The sequence below is a fragment of the Rhinatrema bivittatum genome, chromosome 2, assembly GCF_901001135.1.
Source record: "Rhinatrema bivittatum chromosome 2, aRhiBiv1.1, whole genome shotgun sequence".
NCBI classification, from domain to species: Eukaryota; Metazoa; Chordata; class Amphibia; order Gymnophiona; family Rhinatrematidae; genus Rhinatrema; species Rhinatrema bivittatum.
The window spans coordinates 471,167,460-471,183,817 of record NC_042616.1 but is presented as its reverse complement, the minus strand read 5'-3'; positions in this window follow the sequence as shown (position 1 = coordinate 471,183,817).

Below are 16,358 nucleotides of genomic sequence, written 5' to 3'. Positions count from 1 at the left end.
TCAAAAACGATTCACATCCCTAGTAACTACAGCAAGGGTTATTATTCTCTATATGTATCACTTTGAACTTGTCCATATTAAATTTCATCTGCCATTTTGAAGCCCAATCTTCCAGTCTCGCAAGGTCCTCCTGCAATTCATCACAATTTGCTTGTGATTTTATTACTCTGCATAATTTTGTGTCATCTGCAAATTTGATCACCTCACTCGTTGTACCCCTTTCCAGATCATTTATAAATATATTAAAAAAACATTGGTCCAAGTACAGATCCCTGAGGCACTCCACTGTGAAAACTAACCATTTAATCCTATTCTCTGGTGCAAGTAGAATATGCACTTGGAGTGGCACTATGCATGCAAATTTACCTGCACTCAATGCAATTTTTAAAAAGCCCATTTCTATTTGTATAGCCTGCCCATCCTCAGGGACCTTCCGTTTCAGTTTTTATTTTATTTTTCTGTAGAATCTATTAGTGTCTATTTCAACAAGAAGAAAAATGATAATTTCTCCGAACATGATGAGTCATTTTCCACTGATTTGTCCTATAGAATTTTGGTCTTTTTATAATAAACACTGAAATATTCCTAGCAAAAATACAATAAAAATGGACAACAAAGGTTCAGACCCATCCTGTATGTGGGTAAAAGTATGCCAATTTGTGTGTCACAATGCATGTACTTTTATCTGCATTGAGTGGAGTTGATCTGAGGGGAGAATGCAAAGACACGCCTAGTTTTGCATTTTTTTCATCATTCGGCTATAAACATAGTGGAATGATGAGGCATGGCCAGAAAAGGGGTGGGTGATAATGTTCAGCCAGCCGCATCGCTGCGGTGTGTTTTTGCTCACCATGGTTGCGGCCATGCCGCACACTATTGCCCCCATAGAACCACTGGAAAAGGTGGTGTTATTTCCGGCGCTACTGCTGGTGATAATCTCTAAATGATTATCACCCGCAACGCTACCAGAATCAATTTTTTTTCTCTAAGCCCATCGAAACCCCGCCCTAAACCTTTCTTTCTCCCTAATTTGCATGTTTAAGTCATGATGCGGTAGTTACCAAGTGCAATAACATCCTAACGCACACAATAAGGCAACATTCAAAACTCTAACAATAGTTCACAATGCTATATACAAAGCAGACAACACTGCCCTCAACAACATGATTCAGAAACACAAACCTCAACGAATGATTCAGAAACACAAACTTCAACGAATGACCAGAACTGCCTGCAAACTACACCTAGACATTAGGGATGTGAATCGTTTTTCAACGATTAAAATTATCGTCCGATAATGTTTATATCGTCTTAAATCGTTATAGAACACGATACAATAGAAATTCTAACGATGTATCGTTAAAAATCGTTAAATCGTGTTAGTGCGCACTAACTCGAGTTAGTGCGCACTAACTCCCCGTTAGTGCGCACTAACTCGATTTAGTGCGCACTAACTGAAAATGATACAAATAAACACTTTCCAGGTCACTGAAGGTCAGTTAGGAATGAATATGTGTTCCTATTGGCTGGCTGCCCTCTTATCTATTGATGTTACCAAGGTTACCACTGAGGTGATGGTTGGGGGGATGGGAAATGGAACTGGAAACTAACGAACACCAACAGAAAATGAAACAAAGTGTTCACACTTCCCAGGTCAGTAAAGGTCACTTAGGAATGAATATGTATGTATGTATTCCTATTGGCTGGCTGTGCTCTTATCTATTGATGTTACCAATATGGTTGGGGGGATGTGAATGGAAAACAGTTGAAGCTTGACAAAAAAAGTAATGTAATGATCAGCACTCACGTGACTAGAACTTGTTTGTTTATTATTTTTGTTAGCAGGCACCTGAAATGCTAGTGCATGTTGAATTTGCCAATCACTGTGCATTTTAGAAAGGTGGTCCTGGCTGGAACTGTACACAGTTCAAATATATGTAATTGATTGTTGGTAAGTGTATTTTTTAAGTAGCCACACTGGCACCAGTATGTTTACTTTTCCTCCTACTTAACTCACTAGCTCAGCTTTGTAAGAAGGGCTTCTCTGCTTGTGTGTTGTTTTTGTTTGGTGTGAGGAGAGCAGAAACATCAGATCTTTATTCAATCTACTACAGTCATCTCTTACAGTGCCCTATCCCTATTAATACCAGGAGTGTTGTGATCTTCCTGCACACAGTGCCCTAACCCTGATACCAGTCTGAGACAGCTCCCTCCCTGCATTACTAGTGAGAGGCTGGCTTCACAGACAGGGGGGAGCTGCCTGACCCTCACTCCTGACTTCCCCCATGTCCCAGCTAGTGAATGGTGTGTGGGTGAGGGGGGTGGGGGAGGATGGTGAAGTCTGAGACAGCTCCCTCCCTGCATTACTAGTGAGAGGCTGGCTTCACAGACAGGGGGGAGCTGCCTGACCCTCACTCCTGACTTCCCCCATGTCCCAGCTAGTGAATGGTGTGTGGGTGAGGGGGGGGGTGGATGGTGAAGTCTGAGACAGCTCCCTCCCTGCATTACTAGTGAGAGGCTGCTTCACAGACAGGGGGGAGCTGCCTGACCCTCACTCCTGACTTCCCCCATGTCCCAGCTAGTGAATGGTGTGTGGGTGAGGGGGGGGGGGAGGATGGTGAAGTCTGAGACAGCTCCCTCCCTGCATTACTAGTGAGAGGCTGGCTTCACAGACAGGGGGGAGCTGCCTGACCCTCACTCCTGACTTCCCCATGTCCCAGCTAGTGAATGGTGTGTGGGTGAGGGGGGGGGGGAGGATGGTGAAGTCTGAGACAGCTCCCTCCCTGCATTACTAGTGAGAGGCTGGCTTCACAGACAGGGGGGAGCTGCCTGACCCTCACTCCTGACTTCCCCCATGTCCCAGCTAGTGAATGGTGTGTGGGTGAGGGGGGGGGGGAGGATGGTGAAGTCTGAGACAGCTCCCTCCCTGCATTACTAGTGAGAGGCTGGCTTCACAGACAGGGGGGAGCTGCCTGACCCTCACTCCTGACTTCCCCCATGTCCCAGCTAGTGAATGGTGTGTGGGTGAGGGGGGGGGGGTGGATGGTGAAGTCTGAGACAGCTCCCTCCCTGCATTACTAGTGAGAGGCTGGCTTCACAGACAGGGGGGAGCTGCCTGACCCTCACTCCTGACTTCCCCCATGTCCCAGCTAGTGAATGGTGTGTGGGTGAGGGGGGGGGAGGATGGTGAAGTCTGAGACAGCTCCCTCCCTGCATTACTAGTGAGAGGCTGGCTTCACAGACAGGGGGGAGCTGCCTGTCCCTCACTCCTGACTTCCCCATGTCCCAGCTAGTGAATGGTGTGTGGGTGAGGGGGGGGGGAGGATGGTGAAGTCTGAGACAGCTCCCTCCCTGCATTACTAGTGAGAGGCTGGCTTCACAGACAGGGGGGAGCTGCCTGTCCCTCACTCCTGACTTCCCCCATGTCCCAGCTAGTGAATGGTGTGTGGGTGAGGGGGGGGGGGTGGATGGTGAAGTCTGAGACAGCTCCCTCCCTGCATTACTAGTGAGAGGCTGGCTTCACAGACAGGGGGGAGCTGCCTGACCCTCACTCCTGACTTCCCCCATGTCCCAGCTAGTGAATGGTGTGTGGGTAAGGGGGGGGGGAGGATGGTGAAGTCTGAGACAGCTCCCTCCCTGCATTACTAGTGAGAGGCTGGCTTCACAGACAGGGGGGAGCTGCCTGACCCTCACTCCTCCGGGGTCTTGTGATCTTCCTGCACACAGTGCCTAGCCCTGATACCAGGGGTGTTGTGATCTTCCTGCATGCAGTGCCCTATCCCTATTAATACCAGGAGTGTTGTGATCTTCCTGCATGCAGTGCCCTATCCCTATTAATACCAGGAGTGTTGTGATCTTCCTGCATGCAGTGCCCTATCCCTGATATCGGAATGTGTGCAAGAAGATCACAACACCCCCGGTATCAGGAATAGGGCACTGTGTGCAGGAAGATCACAACACCCCTGGTATTAGGGATAGGGCACTGTGTGCAGGAAGATCACAACACTCCTGGTATTAATAGGGATAGGGCACTGTGTGCAGGAAGATCACAATACCTCTGGTATCAGGGTTAGGGCACAAGTTCTAGTCACATTGACTGATCACATTACTTGTTTGTCAAGCTACCAACTGTTTCCATTTCCCATCCCCCATATACTGTCAGTAGGAAACTTGGTAACATGAATAAATAAGAGGGCAGCCAATAGGAATACATATTCATTCCTAAACTGACCTTAACTGACCTGAAAAGTGTCAAGTTGTATCATTTTCAGTTAGTGCGCACTAACTCTCCGTTAGTGCGCACTAACTCCCGTTAGTGCGCACTAACTCGAGTTAGTGCGCACTAATCGGAAAAAACGATTTTTAACGATTTTTTAACTAAAAAATCGTGCCTAAGACGATTTTCTTGCCCTGCCACACGATTTCTATCGTTAAGACGATATGGAAAACGATTCACATCCCTACTAGACATACCCTCTCTTCCTTTAGCAAAGCTTACTAACACTAGGAACAGAGCTTTCTCCATAGCAGGACCAAACCTATGGAACTCCTTACCACAATACCTAAGCTCACTCAGCAACATCAAATCCTTCAAAAAAGAACTCAAAACATGGATATTCAGCCAAACGTTCAGAGATGGCGTGGGTTAAGCGGCATACAACTACCCTTACCCATTATCCATATCTGGCTGCACACACTGAACTTGTCAAATGTTCTCCTCTCTCACCCATCCACATCTCTCTGCTTTCCACGATCTCCTATTAACGCAGCTTATATAGTTAATTAAAGATCTTGACCACTCCGCTTACCGAAATTCGGACTCTTCTCTCAGTCCCAACTTACCCTTTCATGATAAAGCTTTTTGCACCTTATGTCCAATGTTGAACGCACCATATGCTCAATGTTGTACCCAAGTCCATACGCAACCTGGCTAAAAACGATCTGTTAACCTAATCTCATATATGTTCAATTCGCTTGTTGTTAGAAATTATTCTTTAAAAATGTTATAGTTGATCAATTAATAAGTCTCTCGTTCAATTGTATAATTACTGTAATATACTGTTCCATTGTTAACTCAATGTAATAAGTTGTTTCATGTAAACCGGAGTGAAGGCAGATTGTTATACGTCGGTATATAAAAGATTTGAAATAAATAACTAAATAAACATTACGATTAAATGAATGACCCCCTACATATGTTGTTTTTGTTGGAAAAATTATGCACAGAAAGGATGCACAAGCCTCTATGGTTTTTTTTTTTCCTTGGGCAATTTTCCATTCGAAAATTGGTGCAAAGTCCATGGGGAAATGTAGCCACAGACATAGTTTGTACATACTTGTACGGTTTTGAATATTGCCCCATAACTGTTAATATTTTTTTTTTATTCTGTCTCACATTCAGGACTAATACAATGGAGTTGTATATTCAGTCAGCCATTTCCCAAACAAAGATACCCAGGCAACTTTGTACGGTTCACCTTTCCTGGATATGCAATGCAAACTGTGGAGGCTGAATATCTGCTCTGACATTCCCTGGGCACAAATGTTTGGATAATTTTAGGCCTGTTATTTGTATGGATAACATTTAGCCAGTGGTGGTGGTGGTGGTGGGGGGGGGGGGGGGATTAAGATATTGGGGTTTGTCTGGCTAATTCCCAAATTTAGCAGGACAAACCTTTTGAATATGGACCCCCTAGGGGTATTCTGGATCATATTTAGGGATTTATTTATTTATTTATTTAGAGATTTTTGGATATTTACTTAGCCAGATTTCAGTTACAGAATATTATTACCTAATTGTAATCATTGTAATTTACTCCCCAGTTCATTGATCCAAGTTATCCTACCTGTTTGATGTAACCACATTCTTATATGCCTGTTAATTGTTATAATGTAAACCGAAATGATATGTAACTTTGCTGCATGAATTTCGGTATATAAAAATGTTAAATAAATAAATAAATAACAGAAGGACAAAAAGAGGGCAGAAAGTCTTTAAATCTGTTTCCTTGCATAAATTTACATAGTAGAGGCTTTGGATTTAATTTCCTACAACTTCTGGATGGAAAAAATATATATCTTTAAAGAAACGGGGTAAATAAAAGCATTTTGGGACATATGCTCAGCCTTTAAATGTAATGCTTGTGGGCAAAAGTCCCAGAATGCTTTTTGTAAATGCTTTTTCTTAAACATTCTATTTTCTTGTGGAAGATTTCCTTGTTAGAATTTGCAAGGAATTAAATTATTGGGCAAGGAATGAGCAGTTTCAAAAGTGTGCCAGTAAACTAGCTTTCAGTCTTTTAGCAAATTATACTGGAATGAGATCAAATGTTTTCCCCAGCTAATAAAACATAGCTCATAAATTATTTTTAGATTTACTGAATGAGCGTGGATTAACAGGAATGACATTTAGGTGATCTATGTGCTGAAAACATTTCTAATCTAAGCAAGGCTTTTTAAAAGACTTGTTATAGTACTTTAATGATCTAGGCAAATACAGTTTTCTCTGGGGCAATTTGCCTGATATAGATCTAATATGAGGAATTTATAGCTAGAACAAACAAACAAACCTGTCATGAAAACTGGCACAAAACCCGATCACCGAAGCGCACAAAATAGATTTGCCAAAAATGAGTGGATAATGGGGGTGGAGTAGGTGGTGACCAATTTTATACCTGTTCTCTTTTGCGCAAAGTATGCAGGTACTTTTTACCCGTGCATTTTCCACCAGAAAAATTAACTGCATACATTTGCATCTCCTAAATTGTAGGTTTATTTTTAAGAGAAAAATTAAGGGCACACTTTGAAAATTCAAGCGTGTGCATTTAAGGGCAAATCCCTCTCTATCCCTGCCCTCAGGAATTCTTCTTCTCTGTCAAATTAATTTTCAAATAGGTTTCAGGAGCAACAAATGACTTATACCCACATAAGTTTAACATACACGCGAACAACTGATTTTTAGGAAAATGTGATCAGGGAAAAGTGAGCGCGTACAAAGTGGATACGTTTGGGGTATGTCAGGGCATGATTTAAATGTTCACACATACTTTGGTATTTTATAATGAACAGATGTGTGTAGATCATAATGAATGCACAAATACTTTTATACCTGCAATTTAATGTGCCAAATTGAAACCTTTATTGTCCTTTTGGACCTGATGTTTGACGTGCTGGATTCTTGTGGTGAGTTGAGAAGGAAGCTTGCTAGAAGTGGAGAGAGAGAAATGCAATATTAATGAGAAATCATTGTCGTTGCCCATATGTTTTTATGGCATATCATGTTGTTTTATCTATGGTATATCCTTGTGTCCGATCCAAGGTTTGCTTCCATTGTTTGAAGGGTCTTTCAATGGATGTGACTGGATCTCTAATCATGTATGTGTCTGCATGAGTGTTGGGTGACTGGGGAAGACTGGGAGGTTGCTCGTGCACGCACGTGTGTGTGAGTGGGGCAGACTGGGAGGTTGTGTGTGTGTGTGTGTGTGAGTGGGGCAGACTGGGAGGTTGTGTGTGTGTGTGTGTGTGTGTGTGTGAGTGGGGCAGACTGGGAGGTTGTGTGTGTGTGTGTGTGTGTGTGAGAGTGGGGCAGACTGGGAGGTTGTGTGTGTGTGTGTTTGTGTGTGTGTGAGTGTGAGTGGGGAAGACTGAGGTTGGAGGAGGGAGAGAGAAAAGCAGAAGAGAGGAAGAAAGTAACCCCTAGAGAGAATATTTAGCACCGACTCACAGTATTTTTGCATCAGTCTGAGAAGGAAGTTTTGCACAGATTCAGGTTCAACAAGGAATCCATACTATAGCTATGCCAGAATTTAGAAGAGGATCCGTGTCTTTCCAATCTGAAAGGCCATGACTTGCCTGTACACAATTGATGGAACAAAGTCAGCATGGCTTTACCCAGGGCAAGTCTTGCCTCACAAATCTGCTTCACTTTTTTGAAGGAGTTAATAAACATGTGGATAAGGGTGAACCGGTAGATATAGTATACTTGGATTTTCAGAAGGCGTTTGACAAAGTTCCTCATGAGAGGCTTCTAGGAAAAGTAAAAAGTCATGGGATAGGTGGCGATGTCCTTTCGTGGATTATAAACTGGCTAAAAGACAGGAAACAGAGAGTAGGATTAAATGGGCAATTTTCTCAGTGAAAGGGAGTGGACAGTGGAGTGCCTTAGGGTTCTGTATTGGGACCCTTACTGATCAATATATTTATAAATGATTTGGAAAGAAATACGATGAGTGAGATAATCAAATTTGCAGATGACACAAAATTGTTCAGAGTAGTTAAATCACAAGCAGATTGTGATAAATTGCAGGAAGACCTTGTGAGATTGGAAAATTGGGCACCCAAATGGCAGATTAAATTTAATGTAGATAAGTGCAAGGTGATGCATATAGGGAAAATAACCCGTGCTATAATTACACAATATTGGGTTCCATATTAGGTACTACAACCCAAGAAAGAGATCTAGGTGTCATAGTGGATAACACACTGAAATCATCGGTGCAGTGTGCTGCGGCAGTCAAAAAAGCAAACAGAATGTTGGGAATTATTAGAAAAGGAATGGTGAATAAAACGGAAAATGTCATAATGCCTCTGTATCGCTCCATGGTGAGACCGCACCTTGAATACTGTGTACAATTCTGGTTGCCGCATCTCAAAAAAGATATAATTGCGATGGAGAAGGTACAGAGAAGGGCTACCAAAATGATAAGGGGAATGGAACAACTCCCCTATGAAGAAAGACTAAAAAGGTTAGGGCTTTTCAGCTTGGAGAAGAGACGACTGAGGGGGGATATGATAGAGGTGTTTAAAATCATGAGAGGTCTAGAACGGGTAGATGTGAATCGGTTATTTACTCTTTCGGATAGTAGAAAGACTAGGGGGCACTCCATGAAGTTAGCATGGGGCACATTTAAAACTAATCGGAGAAAGTTCTTTTTTACTCAACGCACAATTAAACTCTGGAATTTGTTGCCAGAGAATGTGGTTCGTGCAGTTAGTATAGCTGTGTTTAAAAAAGGACTGGATAAGTTCTTGGAGGAGAAGTCCATTACCTGCTATTAAGTTCACTTAGAGAATAGAGAATAGCCACTGCCATTAGCAATGGTTACATGGAATGGACTTAGTTTTTGGGTACTTGCCAGGTTCTTGTGGCCTGGATTGGCCACTGTTGGAAACAGGATGCTGGGCTTGATGGACCCTTGGTCTGACCCAGTATGACATTTTCTTATGTTCTTAAAATAACCCTGGCCATTTTTGCCAATGGCAACTTCCAGTCAATCTAGAGGTGATGGCAGGAATAAGTCAGTCAACCATCTCCCTATGCATAGATCAGTTTCTAGCATGATTTCTTAAGAAAACACATCAGTATATATGTTTCCCATGTAGCTATTAGCGCTGTGGACCCTTGAGCTAGCACAAGAGCTGGAACCTCTACTGAGGGAAGGCCCCCCAGTGGGAGTCATAGCTGGGAGGCTGCGCAGAAGCAGGAGACCTGACAAGAATTTCACCTATACCAGCCCTCATTCCCCTGAGGTTGAGCCCTTGAGTACCGGGGCCAGCAGGACTTAGGCAAGGGTCTCCTGGCGAAGAGAAGACCACAGGAGGAAGCAGTGTAGAATGTCAGGGTCGAGGCTGGCGGAGGTCCAGATGAACGAGGGCAGTCCAGGAGTCAGGGCAGGCAGCAAAGAAGCAGCACGAGGAACCAGGCCAGAAGTCGGGCCAGGCAGAAGACAAGCAGGAACAGAGAACACGCCAAAGGTCAGGACGGGCAGCAGACAGAAGAATCAGGAAACCAGGCCGAAGTCAAAACCAAGAAGACAATCAGGGCTAGGAACCAAGAGAAAGAAACGGAACCACAGGAACAGGAACAGGCAGGAACAGGAGATCAGAAATAGCAGGAATTCAAGAATAGGAACTGGAACTGGAACAAGCAGGAACACAGGAACACAGCAACTTGTATCTCCGAGGAGTAGACCAGTTGCCAAGGCAAGTAATGGATGAAAGGAGTGGTCTTAAATGGCTCCAGCTGATGATGTCCTTGTTGGGGGCCAGACGAGGTTTCCTGCCATGGCCCCTTTAAAAGGCAGCCCTGGCCACTCGGGCCTAGAGGGGCATGTCCCAGGAAGAAGTTGGCGGCATCTGCCATGTGGGAAGGATGCCATGGCAGGGCCCCGGGACGGGCTGCCTCGGACCGCCTCTGAGATAGGCTGGAGCCAGCATCTGTCGGCACAGGTAGGGGGGGGCATCTGCAAGGGCTTTCACTTTCTAAATATACAGGTGGTCATCAATACTAAGTGGATTATAATGGACATAGTGCCCAGGTTTCTGGGGTCCCACATCCTCTCATAGTCAGAAATTCATGACCGCTTCCAGGCTGGCAACCTCACTGGAGATTGGCTTCTAGGTAAGTATGCTGTTTTCATTCCAAGGTATGTATGCTGTTTTCATTCCAGTGATTCTGCAACTAACCTATGCCCTTTTTTCTCCCTGTGTCTCTAGGTGATCTTACTGTGTTTCAAATTCTGTGTTTGAGGTGTAAATGGTAATACACAAACCATCTTCTTGTTCTTCTGTGGCCTCTGTGACTATAGCAACAATTCTCTATTGGCCCACCGAGTGTGTTTATATGCTCTCCTGACTACCATTGCAGGGTATCCTCTCTAGGGATGTGAATCGTTTTTCAACGATTAAAATTATCGTCCGATAATGTTTATATCGTCTTAAATCATTATAGAACACGATACAATAGAAATTCTAACGATTTATCGTTAAAAAATCGTTAAATCGTGTTAGTGCGCACTAACTCGAGTTAGTGCGCACTAACTCCCCGTTAGTGCGCACTAACTCGATTTAGTGCGCACTAACTGAAAATGATACAAATAAACACTTTCCAGGTCACTGAAGGTCAGTTAGGAATGAATATGTGTTCCTATTGGCTGGCTGCCCTCTTATCTATTGATGTTACCAAGGTTACCACTGAGGTGATGGTTGGGGGGATGGGAAATGGAACTGGAAACTAACGAACACCAACAGAAAATGAAACAAAGTGTTCACACTTCCCAGGTCAGTAAAGGTCACTTAGGAATGAATATGTATGTATGTATTCCTATTGGCTGGCTGTGCTCTTATCTATTGATGTTACCAAGGCTAATACTGAGGTAATGGTTGGGGGGATGTGAAATGGAAACAGTTGGAAGCTTGACAAAAAAAAGTAATGTAATGATCAGCACTCACGTGACTAGAACTTGTTTGTTTATTATTTTTGTTAGCAGGCACCTGAAATGCTAGTGCATGTTGAATTTGCCAATCACTGTGCATTTTAGAAAGGTGGTCCTGGCTGGAACTGTACACAGTTCAAATATATGTAATTGATTGTTGGTAAGTGTATTTTTTAAGTAGCCACACTGGCACAAGTATGTTTACTTTTCCTCCTACTTAACTCACTAGCTCAGCTTTGTAAGAAGGGCTTCTCTGCTTGTGTGTTGTTTTTGTTTGGTGTGAGGAGAGCAGAAACATCAGATCTTTATTCAATCTACTACAGTCATCTCTTACAGTGCCCTATCCCTATTAATACCAGGAGTGTTGTGATCTTCCTGCACACAGTGCCCTAGCCCTGATACCAGTCTGAGACAGCTCCCTCCCTGCATTACTAGTGAGAGGCTGGCTTCACAGACAGGGGGGAGCTGCCTGACCCTCACTCCTGACTTCCCCCATGTCCCAGCTAGTGAATGGTGTGTGGGTGAGGGGGGGGGGAGGATGGTGAAGTCTGAGACAGCTCCCTCCCTGCATTACTAGTGAGAGGCTGGCTTCACAGACAGGGGGGAGCTGCCTGACCCTCACTCCTGACTTCCCCCATGTCCCAGCTAGTGAATGGTGTGTGGGTGAGGGGGGGGGAGGATGGTGAAGTCTGAGACAGCTCCCTCCCTGCATTACTAGTGAGAGGCTGGCTTCACAGACAGGGGGGAGCTGCCTGACCCTCACTCCTGACTTCCCCCATGTCCCAGCTAGTGAATGGTGTGTGGGTGAGGGGGGGGGGGGGAGGATGGTGAAGTCTGAGACAGCTCCCTCCCTGCATTACTAGTGAGAGGCTGGCTTCACAGACAGGGGGGAGCTGCCTGACCCTCACTCCTGACTTCCCCCATGTCCCAGCTAGTGAATGGTGTGTGGGTGAGGGGGGGGGGGGAGGATGGTGAAGTCTGAGACAGCTCCCTCCCTGCATTACTAGTGAGAGGCTGGCTTCACAGACAGGGGGGAGCTGCCTGACCCTCACTCCTCTGGGGTATTGTGATCTTCCTGCACACAGTGCCCTATCCCTGATACCAGGGGTGTTGTGATCTTCCTGCATGCAGTGCCCTATCCCTATTAATACCAGGAGTGTTGTGATCTTCCTGCATGCAGTGCCCTATCCCTATTAATACCAGGAGTGTTGTGATCTTCCTGCATGCAGTGCCCTATCCCTATTAATACCAGGAGTGTTGTGATCTTCCTGCATGCAGTGCCCTATCCCTGATAACCGGGATGTGTGCAAGAAGATCACAACACCCCCGGTATCAGGAATAGGGCACTGTGTGCAGGAAGATCACAACACCCCCAGTATCAGGAATAGGGCACTGTGTGCAGGAAGATCACAACACCCCTGGTATTAGGGATAGGGCACTGTGTGCAGGAAGATCACAACACTCCTGGTATTAATAGGGATAGGGCACTGTGTGCAGGAAGATCACAATACCCCTGGTATCAGGGTTAGGGCACAAGTTCTAGTCACATTGACTGATCACATTACTTGTTTTGTCAAGCTACCAACTGTTTTCCATTTCCCATCCCCCATATACTGTCAGTAGGAAACTTGGTAACATGAATAAATAAGAGGGCAGCCAATAGGAATACATATTCATTCCTAAACTGACCTTAACTGACCTGAAAAGTGTCAAATTGTATCATTTTCAGTTAGTGCGCACTAACTCTCCGTTAGTGCGCACTAACTCCCGTTAGTGCGCACTAACTCGAGTTAGTGCGCACTAATCGGAAAAAACGATTTTTAACGATTTTTTAACTAAAAAATCGTGCCTAAGACGATTTTCTTGCCCTGCCACACGATTTCTATCGTTAAGACGATATGGAAAACGATTCACATCCCTAATCCTCTCTGTATGAACCTTGTTGTCATATGTTCTCTTTTAATAGTTTTCCTGTATACTTGTGTTAATGTATTCTGCCTTGAGGCGACTGTTTTAATGTATTTCCACCCTGGAGGCGACTGTTCAGTTCCTTGTAAACCGGTGCGATATGTATTATTTACAGGAACATCGGTATATAAAAATTAAAAATAAATAAATAAATAAATGTTCAGCTTGTCTTTGGAACTCATCCATTGTGGAACAAAGCCATCAGAGGTGCAAAAATTGACCAACTGGAAGGTTATCTCACAAGTGGCATGGATGAAAGGAAGAATAGTATAAAAGTATATTGTGATCTGTAGGCTTCCGAAAAATAGAGAATTGGCATTTACCTTGATGTAGACTAATTTGTATGTCTAAAAATGATATTTTCTCTCTACTGCATTGAAAGGTGAATTGAAGATGTAAATTGCACGTATTGAGCCACTTCATAAATTGTTAAAGCACACTTTCTGTGCCATGCCAGATGACAAAAATGTCATCTGTTTGATGTTTCCACAGATGAATATATTGCTGGAATGGATTGTTTGTCAACGACTGTTTCTCAAATTCTGCTACATACAAATCTGCTAAATCTGGGGTCATTGTTGCCCCATAGCAGTTCATTTTATCTGCTGATAGTATTCACCCTGAAACATAGAATAGTTTTCTTGTAATGCAATGGTGGCTAGTTGTACTATGAAAGCTGGAGGTGTCCTACTGTGGTCTTCTTCATCCAATAACACCTGTTCAATGATGTGTAAAACCTCTACTTTAGGAATATTTGTATATAGTGCCACAATATCAATAGTAACCAGCCATACTTTTTCTGCTGGTTGTTCATAACCTTGTAATATGGTCATCAAATGAGCCGAATCTCAGAGGTAGGAAGGAATATGTAGAATGTGTTCTCATAGAAAAACATTTAGAAATTGTGATAGTGGTTCTAATAAAGAGCCTTTGGATGAAACTATAGGTCTTCCAGGGGAAGACTCTAAAGATTTATGCACTTTAGGCACTAAATACAATTTTGGACATATCAGATGAGACACCTCTAAAAATTGTTTTTCCTTAATCGTCAACCAACCAGCTTGCAAGGCTACATCTAACAGAGGATCAATAAGGCCCTTAATTTTAACCATGGAATCTTCTGGGAGTTTCAAATAAAAAGTCTTATCTTTTAATTATCTCTCTGCTTCTGCCACATAGATTACTCTGTTCTGGATGACAAATGAACCACCTTTATCTGCTGGTTTTATGACACGAGAGTCGTCTGATCTCAATTGTTGAAGGGCCTATAATTCATTGATAGTCAAGTTGATCTGAACCTTAAATGATGTTGATCCCATACAGAGGTTTTCATTTCTAACTAACTCAGTAAAAGTGTGTATAATTGGGTCAATGGCACCAGGAGAAACCCACTTTGATGGTCTTGAAATCACTGAGGAGTCCTGAAAATTAGTTGAAGGGACAGAAGAGAAGAAAAGCCTTCAAAGTAACTGCCTAACAAATTTCTGCAAATATTTCTTGCCTTCAAAGGCTGAATATGTATTTGTAGGGGCAAAAGAAAAATCTTCCTTTAACACTGTTTCTTGTGTAATTGTTAATGTCATTGTAAACAAGTTAATGACCCCTGATTGTAACCGTGCTGTCGAATTTACTGGCGGTTGTGTGTTTGTTGGGTTCTTGTATACGGTCACCGCCCGATCTCTCCCCATGTAGAGTCGAAGTGTTTTCATTAGTGTTGTTATTTTTGATGTAGATTGATCAATGCCAACTACGTCTTCTCCCGATGAGTCATCTGAGGACCCTGTAAATGTTACTCATGGTTTCTTTGTGTGATTTTTGGAAGACATCCATGAGTAGATATTACCCCACTTGTAGTCAACTTCATCTCGAAGAAATTTAGTTAACTTAAATTGTTTGATCTCTTCCTGAAACTTGCTCATTTGAGATTGTAAATCTGTGAAATGTTGATGATATTGATCTTCTGACTGCTGTTGTTGGATATCTTGTAAAGCTAAATCCATGTCCTCTTTTATGTGTAAGGCCATTGTCTGGGCTTTTTCTATGATCAATATTATAAGATCCAAAGAACAAATTCTGCATCTTCCCCATAGAGATGCGGTTCTTTTTGGATCCTCATTCCCCTTGAGATCCTTTGTACTCTACAGTATTCAATAAGGGTACCCTCATGTAACTCTGTCCATATAAGTCTTTTATGTGAAGCAGTCACTGAATTCCATAAATCCTGTTTTTACCATCTTTATTATCAAAGATGGATGGTGCTGTTAATAGCGCTTGCAGTCTCGCTTCTGAGAAGGATAGGGTTTGGTCCCACCAGATTGAACTAGTCATTTCGAAGGCCAATATCAGGACAACACCAAAAACCACAAAGCTCTATAAGTCCTCTCTTCCACATGTTAATACATGCGATATAAGGTGACCGTGGAAGAGACAGCTATTTGTAGATAATTTTATGAGCACAAGAAAGGACGGTTAAAATGGTTTTATTGATAAAGAAAATCCACATTACTAAAATACTATTGGATGGGGAATACTACTAATGGATGTAAATAAAAAAATACTATAAAAAAAATATTACACAAATTATTAATAAAAAATGGTATATTTAATAGTAAGGCTTTTACCAACATATGGTTTAGACTACTGAAAAATACTGAATATCAGTGTACATAAGAAAAGTATATAATCCTCTGTTTGTTAAGTTTGAATAGTTTATATCATATTCTCTCTTTATTTTGGAGGCCTGTTCTAATGTGGATTCTGAGAGGAGATGTGATCCTAGACTCTTCTTGATGAAAAATAACTTTTCTGGAGGTAATTATTCCAGATTTATGGCTTGAAGAGACATGACCATACACATATATTCTGGCTTCATCTCAGCTTTCCTTGAGCAATTTGAGTTTAGCTTTCTGGGTCTACTGCACAGTATATATTGAATTTGGCATGAGGCTTCAGGACCAACTCTTTTAATACATTTATTCCAAATAGATAAGAAGTTTCTTCTTCTTATGACCCCAAAGGCCATGGTTCATACCAGGTAATAAAGATGGAGTTACTGCCACTGGACATCTTTTGAAAAAAACATTCAATATTTATTTCTAAACAACCTACTAATGGTATTTCTTGACATTTGGCTGCAGTGAACCTTTTTCATTGGGCATCAGATAATTTTCTACCTTC